General features: G+C 49.9%; 1 protein-coding gene across 1 annotated transcript in view; it reads right to left on the reverse strand.

The window, feature by feature from the left end:
- Positions 1 to 15,568, reverse strand: part of zfpm2a (zinc finger protein, FOG family member 2a) — a 1,126,129-nt gene that overhangs the window by 171,771 nt on the left and 938,790 nt on the right. The window lies entirely within an intron of this gene.

The following is a 15,568-nucleotide window of genomic DNA, read 5'->3' on the forward strand; positions in this document are numbered from 1 at the left end:
GGGTGTTGCGGAGCTGGGGGTGGGTGGTGCAAGTAAATATACATGGATAACTTCAGAGTATTGCTGCCAAGTGCATTTGTATTATACTCCCATATCCTACATGAGACATTCTTAGGATTGAGACTGCCAAGTTAATATTGAATTTATGGACTCACCCACGAGAAAATGAACAAAACCGATTAATCTTATTTAATGTTATCCCTTTCAGCCAGATTTTTTATCAAAATTGTATGTGCTATTTGTAAACCCAAGTTCCAGAGAAAGGAGTGATCTAACTCACTAAGCTGGCCAAAGTTTTACTGATTCCTATAGCCATATATGCTTTTGGGCCTGTATTTACTTTGCTTCATTGTAGACTGAATATTAAAGGATCTTATACCACTTGAAGCTCTTGAAATATTTTAACTTCTAAAACCACCATTTTATATTTTAAAAGGCATAATTTTCTGTTTTCGGATAGTAAAATGGTAATTATTGAAACAGTATTTCAGCCCTTACTGATGGGGTGAATTTTCTGAGATTAGGCTGCTTGCCTGGTAACGGTGCATCATTTAGAAATCAGGAACTCATTGCCTGTAATTTTTCACTATGCACTTCCAGTTGTGAAGCCACCCAGTGCCTTAAAATCATAAAATATGAAGGCAACCCAATTCCATCATCACTTTGTCAATAGCCCTATTTTTTTGAAGAATGATCTTCTTATTGATACACTTAAATGCTGCTTATATATTGTGAAACTTTTGGACAACTCCTGCAATTGACAAAATTGTACCCAGACTTGATGCCCATCATTGCATTAAGTGACACTAAGCAGGCATCACAGTGTCAATTTTGCACAGTGGTTTTGTGGGGATAAGCTATTAGAATATCTAGCGTAAATGCTTAGCATCTATTTGGCCTTATGCTGTACCTCCTAATGAGGTGTGCAGAAAGTTTGGCCAATAGCTCAAATTTAAAAGCTTGTGATAATTCAAAGTAGCTGCATATGGGTGTAAATAATGTTTTACCCATTATAAAGTTTTAGGGTGGAGAACAAGTATTTATCAAGCTTTATCAATGCTATTTTGAGAGGTGAGTGGAGTGAGGAATGAAAAAACAGATTAAAACTGAGTGAAGAGCACCCAACGCGCAGGAATAAAATGTAGTCTATGATGCACTACCTCCTCCTCCTTTGATGGCTGGGAAAGTGGTCTTTGCTGCTATGTGAGCTGGGTGGGAAGAAGTTGTTGGTGCACCCTCATAAGCATCTCTTTCTCATCTAAATTGTGGAATGTTATCAATACTTGGATTGCTGCTGTTTCAGTTGTAAGTGCGATATCAATAATATGAAGAAAGGACATTGCCAAAATGGCAAGCACAACAGCAACATAAATAACTCCAAGAAGTAAAATACAACAATGTATCAATGCTTCAACAAAGGATACATTTTTAAGCTAAACATCAGCTTTAAGAAGTTGACTTCTGGAGGCCTGACCAATGGGTTAGTCATGCATCATTCTTTTATGGGTAAGGTGAACATTCAGGGTGGAGCTTGCCTCCAGAACATGATTTATATTAACTTAATACTGTAATGAGGCTGACATTGGCCTCAATATCTGATTTCCTAACTCACATTTCCCCTAGCATCCCACATTCCCAGAGAAGCCTATCAGAATTTGGGTTCACATCAATGTAGCTGTTTTTTTTAGCTTCTTGCAATCTATAAAATGCTGTTGATACTGTCCCTTTAAAAAGTTATTTGCATATTACTGTAGTAATGTATTTATGGAGAGTCCTACATCTAAATCAGGTGTGCAGAGATCATGGTGTGGTTCATTTGGAATTCATGAAATTGACCTGAAAGTGACAAGCAGATCATTGAAAAGGATTGCCACAGTTAACTGAAGAAAATTTGCATGTTTTAATAAACAGGGGGAATTTACATTTCGGAAAAACAGCTCCTAAATTGCTATGATTAGTTTATTCAGTTGAATGGATGGAGCACATTTACCTGTGTGATGAACGGTTACTGCCTTATCATCATGTAAGGTGATGTCCCCTTTAAGACCGGGCTTGGAATCCTGGGGACTCCGCCTCTGGCTCCGCCCATCTGTGAGCCATATGTAAAGGGCTGCCTCATGGGCTGTGCAGCAGTCAGCACATGTCTTAGCTCTAGCATAGTTCTTAGTCTAATAAAGCCTTCTTTACCGTTTACACTCTAAGCGTCGTTATTGAGGGTACCTCAATTTATTAGACTAAACTAGATTCAGGACGGACGCAGGTCTAAACCCAGAGAAGCTCAATCTGGAAGCACGGATACCGGAGGCGAAGGAAATTTTTAAATACTGGCTGCGGTGCTTCGAGGCCTACCTGGACTCTGCAGAGACTCCCATCCTGGGGCCACGCAAGCTGCGCCTCCTCCACGCCCGGGTGAGTCACAGAATCTCTGCCACGCTCGAAAAGGCGACGACTTATGAAGAGGCGGTCGAGTTACTCTGCAAGCGGTTTGTCAAACCCATCAACGAGGTACAGGCCAGCAATCTGCTCTCTACCTGCCGGCAGCGCTCGGGGCAATCGCTAGAAGAATTCGTCGAGAAAATCCCGCGCTTGCCAGGGACTGTGACCATCAGGATGTGACAGGGGAAGTCCATATGACCTTTCGTGTCCGGCATCCGCTCGACCTACATCCGGCAGCGGCTGCTCGAAAACGGGGCAAAAGACCTCCAGGACATGCTAACGCTCGCCTCCTCGCTGGAGGTGGCCCGACATAACTTGGGTACGTACCCCGCGGACTCCGCGAGCCCCCCCCGGACTTCCTCAGACTCAGCCGTATTACAGGCCTGCGCCACGCGGTGACCCGCTCACCATGAGGGCACACCGTGCTACTTCTGCGGGCAGGGCCAGCACCCACGCCCACGCTGCCCAGCCCGCTCCACGATCTGCAGCGACTGCGGGAAGAAAGGGCATTTTGCGAGGGTCTGCCTGGCCAGACCCAGGGGCCAGAATAACAAAGAACAGCCGGCCCGAAAATCAGGCTCTCAGGCCCGCAGGCCTCGCAATGCTGCTGCGCACCGACCCGGCACGCCCCCTTCTGACGCGTCATCAGCCTTGTGCGAATCATGGGAGCGGCCATCTTGTTGGCGGCCATCTTCTCGACCCGACACGTGCGACCGACGGCGGCGGCCATTTTACGAGTCCGACTCGGCTGAGGACTCGGACCACCCGCGAGTGGGTGTGAGCACCCTCGACCAAACTCGGCCAAAACACCTGCAGAACTCTATGATGCAGGTCCAGGTCAACGGGGACGACACTGCATGCCTCTTCGACTCCGGGAGCACGGAGAGCTTTACCCACCCTGAAACGGTAAGGCGCTGCTCCCTACGCACCCATCCCGCATCCCAAACCATAGCCCTCGCATCCGGGTCCCACTCGGTACAAATCAAGGGGTACTGTATTGCGGATCTCTCGATCCAGGGCGCCAAATACACCCGTTTCAAATTTTATATCCTCCCTCACCTCTGTGCCCCCCTGCTGCTCGGACTGGATTTCCAGTGCAGCCACCGAAGCCTGACACTGAAGTTCGGTGGACCCTTGCCCCCCCTCACGGTATGCTGCCTTGCGACACTGAAAGTCGCACCCCCCTCGCTATTCGCAAACCTCACTCCCGACTGTAAGCTCGTCGCCACCAGGAGCCGGCGCTACAGTGCCCAAGATATGGCTTTTATCAAGTCAGAGGTCCAGCGCTTACTGGGAAATGGGGTCATCGAGGCTAGCAACAGCCCTTGGAGAGCGCAAGTGGTGGTAGTCCGGTCCGGGGAGAAGAAACGGATGGTCGTGGATTATAGCCAGACCATAAACCGATTCACGCAGCTTGATGCGTACCCCCTTCCTCGCATCGCGGAAATGGTAAATCGGATCGCCCAATACAGAGTCTTTTCCACGGTTGACCTCAAATCTGCCTACCACTAGCTCCCCATCCGACCAAAAGACCGCCCCCTATACTGCCTTTGAAGCAGCCGGCCGGCTCTTCCACTTCCTCAGGGTCCCCTTCGGTGTCACAAATGGGGTCTCCGTCTTTCAAAGGGCGATGGACCAAATGGTGGACCAGTACGGTTTGCGGGCTACATACCCATACTTGGACAATGTCACCATCTGCGGCCATGACCAGCAGAACCATGACGCTAATCTCGAAAAGCTCCTCCAGACCGCCCGAGCCCTTAACCTGACCTATAACGAGGACAAATGCGTTTTCCACACCACCCGGCTAGCCATCCTCGGCTATGTCATGGAAGACGGGGTCCTAGGTCCCGACCCCGACCGCATGCGCCCCCTTAAGGAACTCCCTCTCCCCCACAGCCTCAAGGCCCTCAAACGGTGCTTGGGGCTTTTCTCTTATTACACCCAGTGGGTCCCCAAGTATGTGGACAAAGCCCGCCAACTCATAAAGACCACCATTTTTCCCCTCTTGGCTGAGGCTCAATTGGCCTTCAACCGCATCAAGGCCGACATCATCAAGGCCGCCATGCATGCGGTGGACGAAACCATCCCTTTCCAGGTAGAGAGCGATGCATCAGACATGGTCCTGGCTGCTACCCTCAATCAGGAAGGCAGACCAGTAGCGTTCTTCTCCCGAACCCTCACCGCCTCCGAGGTTCGACACTCTGCAGTCGAAAAGGAGGCACAAGCCATTGTGGAGGCTGTGCGGCGCTGGAGACACTACCTCGCCGGTAGGAGGTTTAACCTCGTCACCGACCAACGGTCGGTCGCCTATATGTTCGATAACACGCAACGGGGCAAAATAAAAAACGATAAAATTTTGAGGTGGAGGATCGAACTCTCCACCTACACGTACGATATCAAGTATCGTCCAGGGGAGCTCAACGAGCCCCCAGATGCCCTGTCCCGTGGCACATGCGCCAACGCGCAGGAGGACTGCCTGCAAGCCATCCACAATGACCTCTGCCACACCGTGATCGATGAGTTCTCCCGTTTCCCATTCGCCATTCCCTGCCCCGGCATGACCTCAGCCACTGTGATTAAGGCACTGCACAGCATCTTCACCCTGTTCGGTTTCCCCGCTTATATCCACAGCGACCGGGGTACATCGTTCATGAGCTCAGCAAAGGCATCGCCTCGAGCAGAACGACCAGTTATAACTCGCGGGGAAACGGGCAGGTGGAGAGGGAGAACGCGACAGTGTGGAAGGCTGTCCTTCTGGCCCTGCGGTCGAGAAATCTCCCAACCACCCGCTGGCAGGAGGTCCTACCCGATGCCCTACACTCCATTAGGTCACTCCTCTGCACGGCCACGAATGAGACCCCTCACAACCGATTGTTTGTCTTCCCCAGGAAGTCTACCTCCGGGGTCTCGCTTCCACCTTGGCTGATGGCTCCGGGACCTGTTCTTCTCCGGAGACACGCGAGGAGCCATAAAACGGACCACCTGGTCGAAAAGGTCTGACTGCTCCACGCGAACCCCAGTTACGCCTACGTTGAGTACCCCGACAGCAGGCAAGATACGGTTTCCCTCCGGGATCTGCCACCCGCTGGATCCCCCATGACAGACGCCCCTTTCCGTGCCGCTCCCCTGCAGGACCCGGCGCCCCCTACAACACACCCCATTCCGGCCCTACCGTTGGTGAGCACCTACCGCGCGCCCCCCTTGCGCCCCCCTTTACACACCCCGCCGGTGCCGGCACCGCTATCCCCGGCCCTGCCTAGTCCCCCTGCCCCGACCCGGACCGAAGCTCCGACCGCTGTGTTCCCGGATGTGCCCTCAACCGGGACGTCCGTGCCCGCCGCACCACCGCCCGATTTGAGGAGGTCGATGAGGACGATCCGACTACCGAGACGGATGGACCTATGATGGCACCTCACCCCCGCCGGACTCTTTTTAAACAGGGGGTGAATGTGATGAACGGTTACTGCCTTATCATCATGTAAGGTGATGTCCCCTTGAAGACCAGGCTTGGAACCCTGGGGACTCCGCCTCTGGCTCCGCCCATCTGTGAGCCATATATAAAGGGCTACCTCATGGGCTGTGCAGCAGTCAGCACATGTCTCAGTTCCAGCATAGTTCTTAGTCTAATAAAGCCTTCTTTACCATTTACACTCTAAGCGTCGTTATTGAGGGTACCTCTACCTGTTTATTTGCAAATGCACATTGGGATAGGCTGCACATTCAAATACTCTCGATACTCCACAAAAGCCAAGAATTTATGAACTGGTTCTGCATGACCTATATGTGCGTCAGTATCTACTCTCATCTACCATAGCAGAGTGAAAGTTGATCATTCACTTTTATGTGCTATTATGTGGCTTGTGCCTATCTCAGCTCCTTGATTGCACCTCCATGATTGCAAACTCTGCTCCTGGGACTCATAGTGTTGTAGGCAGGCAGCTGGACAATTTTATTTAAATGAGACCCTCGGCTAAAAATGGCTCCTGGTTCTTCATATCCAACAATGGCAGATGGTTTCTGATTGGACGCTTTACAAATTTCAAAAAACATCGAGTTGAACAATTTCAGATTTTTGTTTCCTTTTCTGGTTTTGGCTTTTCACTCATGTTTTTCTCTTTCTTTTGTTCCTTTCAGATGTCATTCACACCTCTGTTGGATGCATCTTTACTTGTCCCAGTACCACTCGGTATCCTTGTGACATTTAGGGTGGGATTTTCAGAGTTTTGGTCACTCTGCAGACATTTAAAAATAGTGATTGGGACCCAATTCTGGAATTCTCCACTCCCCGCCCACCCCCCATTCCCAGCACCCCAATTTTCACGGGTGCGGGAGAAGGATATGGGCAGTCTCAACAGGTTATTCAACCGGCCTAATTTTGACCTTAATGAAAATTTACTACGCACCATATTTATACAATAAATGGATAATAATATTAATATGTATACCAATTGCATGATGGTTCATAGAATCCCTAAAGTGCAGAAGGAGGCCATTCGGCGCATCAAATCTGTACTGATCCCTCGAAAGAGCACCCCCACCTAGGGCCACTCCCCTGCCCTGGGGCGGGATTCTCCAATAATGGGGCGGGGCGGGATTCTCCAATAATGGGGCTATGTCCCCACGCCGGCATGAAAACCGGCACCAACCACTCCGGCGTCAACGGTCCCCGATAATGGGGAATGCTCCCGTTCCTCGGGGGCTAGGTCGGCGCCGGAGTGGTCCCCGCAGCTCCAGCCGGCATGGCTGGAGTTCACGCATGCGCGGTGAACGGTTCCCTTTCCCGCGCCGGCCCCCGGGCAATATGGCGAAGCCCTACAGGGGCCCGGCGCGGAGGAACATGGGTCCCCACGGAACCATGAAACCAGCTCGCCCGCCAATCGGTAGGCCCCAATCACGGGCCAGGCCACCGTGGCCCCGCCCCCGCCCCCCCTCCCCCCCCCCAGGGGCAGATCCACCCACCTTCGCCCTCCAGGACGGCCCCCGCAGACACGCCTTCCAGGTCCCGCCGTGTGGGACCTGAATAACCCACGCCGGCAGGACTCAGCCGAACTCGGCCCGTCGGGGCCCGGAGAATCGCCGGGAAGGGGTACTTTCAAAGGCCCACGACCTGGGCGGCGGGAATCCCACGGGGGCCCGAGAATCGGCAGAGGAGAATCGGAAGTCAGCGTCGGGAGCGATTCTTGCGTCCACCCGGGGATTCTCTTGGTGCGGGGTCGGAGAATCCCGGCCCCTGGGAGCAATTCTCCTATCGGAGTCTAAGTGCCGATGCCGGAGTGAAAACCAGAGTGTTTCACTCCGGCATCGGAGCCCGCTCCCAGACCCCTATTCTCCCGCCACCAGCCGCCCCCCCCCCAGCGTTCCCGCGCTGTTCCCGCCGGCAGCGACTGTGGTAGTCAGTGTTAGGAGGATTACGGTAACTAGTAATGCCGGAGTACCATTGGTGGAGAATGTACTTGATCCCATTGGATAAGCTTGCATGTTAGCTCCGCCCTGCAAGGCGGTGTATAAGAGCCCGTGCCACCCCAGCAGCTTTCTTCTGCACCTGCGCTGCTGGGGGAAACACCTATCGTATTGAAGCCTTCAATTGTCTCCAATCTAGTTTCTGAGGATATTGATTGAGCATCAATTTAATACGCTAGATTTTTAAAGAATGGAGCTCCAAATCAAGCCGGAGTGTCTGCAACTCAGCCCCCACGCGGCGAACTCAGCAGCAATCTTCAAGCATTGGCTAGCGTGTTTCAACGGATATCTCGGGACAGCCGAAAACACACCCACGGGAGAACAGAAACTGCGAGTCCTGCACTTGAGGGTGAGCCCAGAAATCTACACCCTCATCGAGGACGCGGACGATTTTGATGCAGCAATGGAGCTGCTGAAAGGATATTATATTCGCCCTGTAAACCAGGGGCGGGATTCTCCACTCCCGCGCCGAAATGCCCACGCCATTGTGAACGCCGTCGAGGTTCACGACGGCGCGAAACGGCCTCGATTCCGAACGATTCAGGCCCTGACAATGGGCTAGGATCGCGGCCGCGTCATCTACACGTGCCAGGCCTTGTCGCCGCGTAAAGGCGGCGCCGCATAGATGACGTTGTCTCCTTCAGAGAGGAAGGCCCGACGATTGGTGGGCACCGATCGCGGGCCACCCCACATTTGAGATACCCCCCGGTGCAGCATCCCCCCTCGCCCCCACTCAGGCCGCCCCCCCAGCGTTCGCGCGCTGTTCCCGACGACAGCGACCAGGTGTGGACGGCGCCGGGGGGGAACCCGCCATTTTGGCCTGGCCGCTCGGCCCATCCGGGCCTGAGAATAGCGGGGGTGCCGGAGAATCGACATTTTGGGTGTCTCCGGAGATTCCGGAGTCGGATTGCGGCCCGCGGAACTCGACCGGGCCGTTCCCGCCGCTTGGGAGAATCGCGGGAGGGCGTCGGACCGCGTCCTGGGAAATTTTGGCGGCCCAGGTGATTCTCCCAACCGGTGAGGGAGTGGAGAATCTCGCCCCAGGTCTATGCCCGACATCTGCTAGCGATGAAGTGACAAATCCCTGGGGAATCATAGAATTATAGAATTTATCATAGAATTTACTGTGCAGAAGGAGGCCATTCGGCCCATCGAGTCTGCACCGGCTCTTGGAAAGAACACCCTACCCAAGGTCAACACCTCCACCCTGTCCCCATAACCCAGTAACCCCACCCAGCACTAAGGGTAATTTTGGACACTAAGGGCAATTTATCATGGCCAATCCACCTAACCTGCAAATCTTTGGACTGTGGGAGGAAACCGGAGCACCCGGAGGAAACCCACGCCCACACGGGGAGGATGTGCAGACTCCGCACAGACAGTGACCCAAGCCGGAATCGAACCTGGGACCCTGGAGCTGTGAAGCAATTGTGCTATCCACAAGGCTACCGTGCTGCCTCGTGATAACAGTGATCTAGTTCCTAGTCAGGATGGTGTGTGACTTGGAGGGGAATTTTCAGGTGATGGTGATCCTATCGTTCAAGATGTTAGGGGTCGTGGGTTTAAAAAGTGCTGTCGAAGGAGCCTTGGTGAGTTACTGCAGTGCACCTTGTAAGTGGTATACACTGTGCATCGGTGGAGGGAGTGAATGTATGAGGTGGTGAATGGGGTATCAATCAAGTGGGCTGCTTTGTCCTGGATGGTGTCAAGCTTCTTGACTGTTGTTGGAGCTGGACTCATCCAGACTAGTGGAGAGTATTCCATCACGCTCTTAACTTATGCCTTGCAAATGGTGGACCAGGCTGTGGGGAGTCGGGAGGTGAGTTAGTCGCCGCAGATTTTCCCGGCTTCAGACCTGCCATTGCAGCCACAGCATTTATATGGCTGGTGAAGTTCAGTTTCTGGTCAATTGTAACCCCCAGGATTTTGAGAGTGGCATCAAATTTAGTTTGAATATGCTCATGTGAAACGTCTCAGGATGTTGTGCTATATCGATTCAAATTGTTCTTCACAAAACATTTTTGAGGCCAAAATTCACAAACGGTGCAGTTTTTATGTTTACCTGTGAACCGGGCAGCACGGTGGCACAGCACTGCTGCCTCACAGTGCCAGGGACCCGGCTTCGATTCCAACCTTGGGTGCCTGTCTGTGTGGAGCCTGCACGTTTTCCCAATGTCAGCGTGGGCTTCTTCCAGGTGCTCTGGTTTCCTCCCGCAGTCCAAAGATATGCAGATGAGGTGAATTGGCCATGATAAATTGCCCCTTAGTGTCCAAAGGTTTGGTGGGGTTACAGAGATAGGGGGCGGAATTCTCCCCCCCCCACCCCGTTTGGGAGAATCGCCGGGGCACCGTGCGTGTCCCGCCACGCCGCCCCGACGCCCCAAACTGGCGCAGCGAGAATCACGGCTGGCCGCTGGGAGAATCGTCGCTCGCTGTTTGCAACGGGCGAGCGGCGATTCTCCGGCCCGAATGGGCCGAGCAGCCTGCCCAATACGACGGGTTCCCGCCGGCGCCATCCACATCTGGTCGCTGATGCACAATCAATAACCTCAGAAACGAGATTGGAGACAATTGGAGGCTTTAATACGCTAGATGTTTCCCCCAGCAGCGCAGGTACAGAAGAAAGCTGCTGGGGCGGCATGGGCTCTTATACCCCACCTTGCAGGGTGGAGCTAACATGCAAGCTTATCCAATGGGAACAAGTACATTCTCCACCAATGGTATTCTGACATTACTAGGTACCGTAATCCTCCTAACACAGACTACCACATTCACCCCCTGTTAAAAAAGAGTCTGGCAGGGGTGGCGGCTTTGTATTACAACGTGGTAAAAGTGATAGAAGTTATAGTTATGAAGGTACCGTAATGCCTCCATACAGCGTTTTGCCTCATTACAACTTTTAACTATTTACAACAGTAATGTACATTTCAAAAGGAAGCAATTAGTCGATCGGGGGCCCTGGTCGTCCTCTGCGAACGGCGCTCATCAGTCCGGCATCGCACCGCCCCAAATGTGCGGAATCCTCCGCATCTTAGGGGGCCGAGACCTAACCTTGAGGGGCTAGGCCCGCGCCGGACTGATTTCCGCCCCGCCAGCTGGCGGAAAAGGCCTTTGGTGCCCCGCCAGCTGGCGCGGAAATGACATCTCCGGGCGGCGCATGCGCGGGAGCATTAGTGGCCGCTCACGGCATCCCCGCGCATGCGCTGTGGAGGGAGTCTCTTCCGCCTCCGCCATGGTGGAGACCGTGGCGAAGGCGGAAGGAAAAGAGTGCCCCCATGGCACAGGCCAGCCCGCGGATCGGTGGGCCCCGATCGCGGGCCAGGCCACCGTGGGGGCACCGCCCCGGGGCCAGATCGCCCCGCGCCCCCCACAGGACCACGGAGCCCACCCGCGCCACCTTGTCCCGCCGGTAAGAGAGGTGGTTTAATCCACGCCGGTGGGACAGGCAGTCTAACAGCGGGACTTCGGCCCATCCGGGCCGGAGAATCGCGGGGGGGGGGGGGGCCGCCAACCAGCGCGGCATGATTCCCGCCACGCCGAATCTCCGACCCGGCGGGGAGTCGGAGAATCTCGCCCCAGATTCCAGAAATGGCCCGTGTTTTACTCCTAATTCTGACCCATATTCCCATTTGATCAGTGGCACATTGAAAAATTATTTCTCACTATGTTTTAGTTTCAAAGACATTCCGCCACACCCGGTGACATTAGTTTGTGGATATGCAGTATCAATTATAAAGGTTGTATAAAGAAACACAGGATCAGAAATGAAATACCATGAAGCTGAATGGTAAGTTTGAACAGATTGGCAAAATTGTCGTGGTACAGGTCAGAAGTTATGCTTTTGAAATGGACATGCACTGGGGTGTGCAAGTTAGGAAGGAGTACACACTTTATTGAATTTGGAAATAAATTTGTAAGCGATCTCCCCAGATACTTTGGGCGGAGGGCAGCCTATATCCAGAGCCTGAGGATTCTCAGCGGCGCAAGCAGTACCTGCGCAGCTCCCCCCGCCCCCCCCCCCCGCGGAATTATTTAGTTCCATCCAGGGTGAAATGCCACCAAGAAAGTCATGTAACAGTCCAGGGGGGCATTGGTCTGGGTCAATGTAAATGAACACAATGTAAATCAATGTAAATGAACACATTTTTCTGCCAGAAAGTTTTAAATGGTTGCTGGGAATTAATTAAATAAGTTCAGAATTATCCCCGCAACTTAGCAATACTGGTCATGAAGTTCTCATCCATATGGAGCTGGATTTTCCCCAAATCCCAACTCTTGTCCAGCATTGTCGGGAGCTAAAGTCTCCAGCGGATGCTGAAACGGCAACAGTGTCCTGTTTGATGATGTATTGGCCCAGTTGTGTTTACGTGTTTCAGGCAGCAAAGTGCCAATCCCGCCATCAGTTTGCATGCTCAGGACATGCTCCGTTCCCCACACCACTCAGAATAGTGGCTGGCGGTAATGGGGTTGTAATTTTGGATTTCCAGACTCCCTGCATCTCTGTGCATCCGCCGACATGTGTTTGCCCCGCATTGGGATGGCAAAATCCAGCGGGTTTCCGCATTGACGATCCAAAAGGTTTTCAGCGTTGGGGATAGACTACCTGTAGCTGGCTACTGGAGGATTGGGCACAATAATGCTGCTCCCATCCCAAGCAGTGCAGGAAACGTGGTACTTTTATGTGTACCCAGGGATGGATCTCTCGCGGTGTTGCTCATGCTAGTTCAAATTGTTTTATGAGGACAGAGTATTATCCCATGTAATGCACAATTAGTTATTCTGCTAAAGTAGTGCGGTGTCCCTTTGGGGCTACACAGCCTTATTTTAGTTGTGAAATCTCAGGATCAGATTGACGAGTTTATCAGCTGCGGATTGAAATGTATTTTTTAATTTCAGGCTGCAGAAGTAACATTTAAAATTAGTTTGCTTTGTTTACGAATAGTGGCATCCGAGGTGTGGCATTTGTTCGTATTGGATCCATTGCAGGGAGTGCTGACGTCCTGATTGGACACTCCTGTAGGGCATAGTCCGCATTGGATGAGCTGGTCAGGAAAGTACTGGCCAGCATGTCAGGAATCAGACAATCCACTGCATAGGCGGTACATAACAAAGTGAATGGCTTAATCTTGTAACATATCTTGAAATGAAATCAGAAAAAAGTCCGAATGAACAAATGACGTTACTGGTGCTGTTAACGTGGCTTAAACCTTAGGTGACACTTTTGCTCAAATGTTTAAAGAGGTCAGTGTCTCTTATGGGACAGGTTTAGGCGGGAAAAGAAAAATAAAATTGAGTAAGAAAGTATGTATGTAAACTCAAGCAAAATCGAGTTGTGTTGGCAGTAGCCACTCGCATGTCAGAGATGCTGTGCATTTACTGAAAGGCAACAAATACCCATGATTGGATATCAACTGTCAGATCTAGGAACTACCAGAAAAAAGAGAACCGTGCTTGCATGTGGGGCTAAACCCCGCAGTATCTTTACCCAAAGGAATATCTTAGCAGATTCAGGACTTTCTAAAGCAAGCATCAAAAAGCTACATGTAATCAGAAACCATAAATAGTCTCCATAGTGATTAATGTCATTGAATTATTTGTTCGGACCATTTTAGAATATTGTCCAACTAACAATAAAAGCTATATGTGAATTGCTTGGAGCATTTAAGGATTGGACCATGGGTCAGGACTGTCCATGAGCAATCCCATTTTCTTATTACACTGTGCATTACCAATAGTAAATTAATACTTTTAAAGATATTTCTGTTTAATGGCCAACAGAGAATATTTTAAATTAGCATTGCGGCTATGCATATGAAGCTCTCCTTTTGTTTACAGGGGGAGGAATTTTATTAGTTTATATCTTCATTTTAACTTCTGCAAGCATTCTCAATGAAAAATAACGACAGCCTTCATCCAAAGATTTCAGTATTCAAATGAAATCTGATTTGTTTAATCTGTGATACAGATAGATGTGAAATAACTGGTATTGATCTTCTTAATAATGGTTCTATTCTTTTCCCTTGGAACTCCGGTAACCCTTTCAATGTAATGTCGTACCTATTGTCCCTTTCATTTAGCATTTCCTGCCTATCACTTTAGAATTGTCACCTTTGGAATTCAGCTCTCCACAGCTCTCCTCACCTATCTGAATCTTAACAGGATCATTGCACATTTGGATGAATTCAACTCTTGAGGTCACTGTGGCCCTTTCTTTTTTGAAAGCGTGCCTGTACGTTACAATTTCTCTCTGAACAGAACAAAATTACTGGGCTAGCTTCTACAGCAACCTCTAAGAGGGACGACATGACTTCAATCTGAATTGTAATGCATTATCACTCAGGCACAGTTTACCACATGACCTCTAGTGGCTAGGTCAAAAATCAGCCATGTTAGCAAATCAGGTGTTTCTGTTGTATGCTCACAGCACATATTTCCTGATGGAAAGATATTCTTTCCACATTTAAGTCTAATGCTACTGTGGAGTACATGCCTCTCAACCATCTTCCATTAGGTAGCACTTTGCCATGGGTCATGTTTCAAGGTTAGAATGATCAAATAACTTGTGTACTTGATCAGATAGCGATTTCTCCCTATCAAAGTGATATGAGAAATCATTTCCAGTTAAATTAAAAGGCAGTATATTTTAGTGCAATAGTTCTCAATTCATTTATGATTAGAGGAGTAGTCACACATTTTAAAACTGCACTTGGTCAGTAGTTTCAATTTCTTTTCCAGACACACAAAAAATAATTGCAGATGGCAGTGAAAATGCAACATAATCTTGATTTTTATATCAATTTTTGAGAATTCAGAAAACTTGATCCTCATTTAGTTATATATTTCCCCATTTTTCACATAAAAAAGTCTGTCCTTCAGAACTACTTCAAAACACATTTATTACAAGTCATAGTTCCATTTCCAGTTTTTATTATATCCCTGTGATAAAAGCTCAGGCTTTCTAAGCACTTATCCTAATAGTGTCATTTCCACCCCTTCTTTGCGTCTCTGTGGAACAATATGGAGACAATCGGCTGTTTTATTATGCTAGCTGCACAATGAAAATATCAAGAGCCAATTTCTGCACTGTATTTCTTGATTAACTCAATCAGGCCTTTTCAAAAAGGCTTCATTGGACACATTCCAAAGCAATTCTTTCGAAGCAGGTAAAACAATGGAGGCTGATTTGTGCAGAAGTATCTTCATTGATCAGACTACACCACGCAGGCCTCTCATCCATTTTCCTTCTGGAATATTTGTCACCATTACTCCAGAAGGGCGTTTGGAGCGATTATTTTCAACACAAATCCTTTTTAAGCACAAACTAAAAATAAGCCACCAGTAATAATGAAAAAAAGGTTTTGGCATACTTTAATAATTCGAAGTAAAATATTCCCGAATTAGTCTTCAAAATATTAATGAAACACTGACAGTACTCAATGGCATCAAAGCACAAGTATGTTAGTGTTGATAAAAATTAACTCGTGATATGACGGGTGATTTCACAATCTTTTAGAGCGTGGGTCAGAGGTATGGCTACAGCACTGCCTTGCCAATTCTCTTGTCATATGTTCCCCTTTCATGCAGCTTCTCGCTGGGAGCGTAGAATCATAAATCACCCTATAGTTTACATCGTCTATAGATCTATGTTAATGAAAGTTCATCAAGTAAT

Source organism: Scyliorhinus torazame, chromosome 11, assembly GCF_047496885.1.
Source record: "Scyliorhinus torazame isolate Kashiwa2021f chromosome 11, sScyTor2.1, whole genome shotgun sequence".
NCBI classification, from domain to species: domain Eukaryota; kingdom Metazoa; phylum Chordata; class Chondrichthyes; order Carcharhiniformes; family Scyliorhinidae; genus Scyliorhinus; species Scyliorhinus torazame.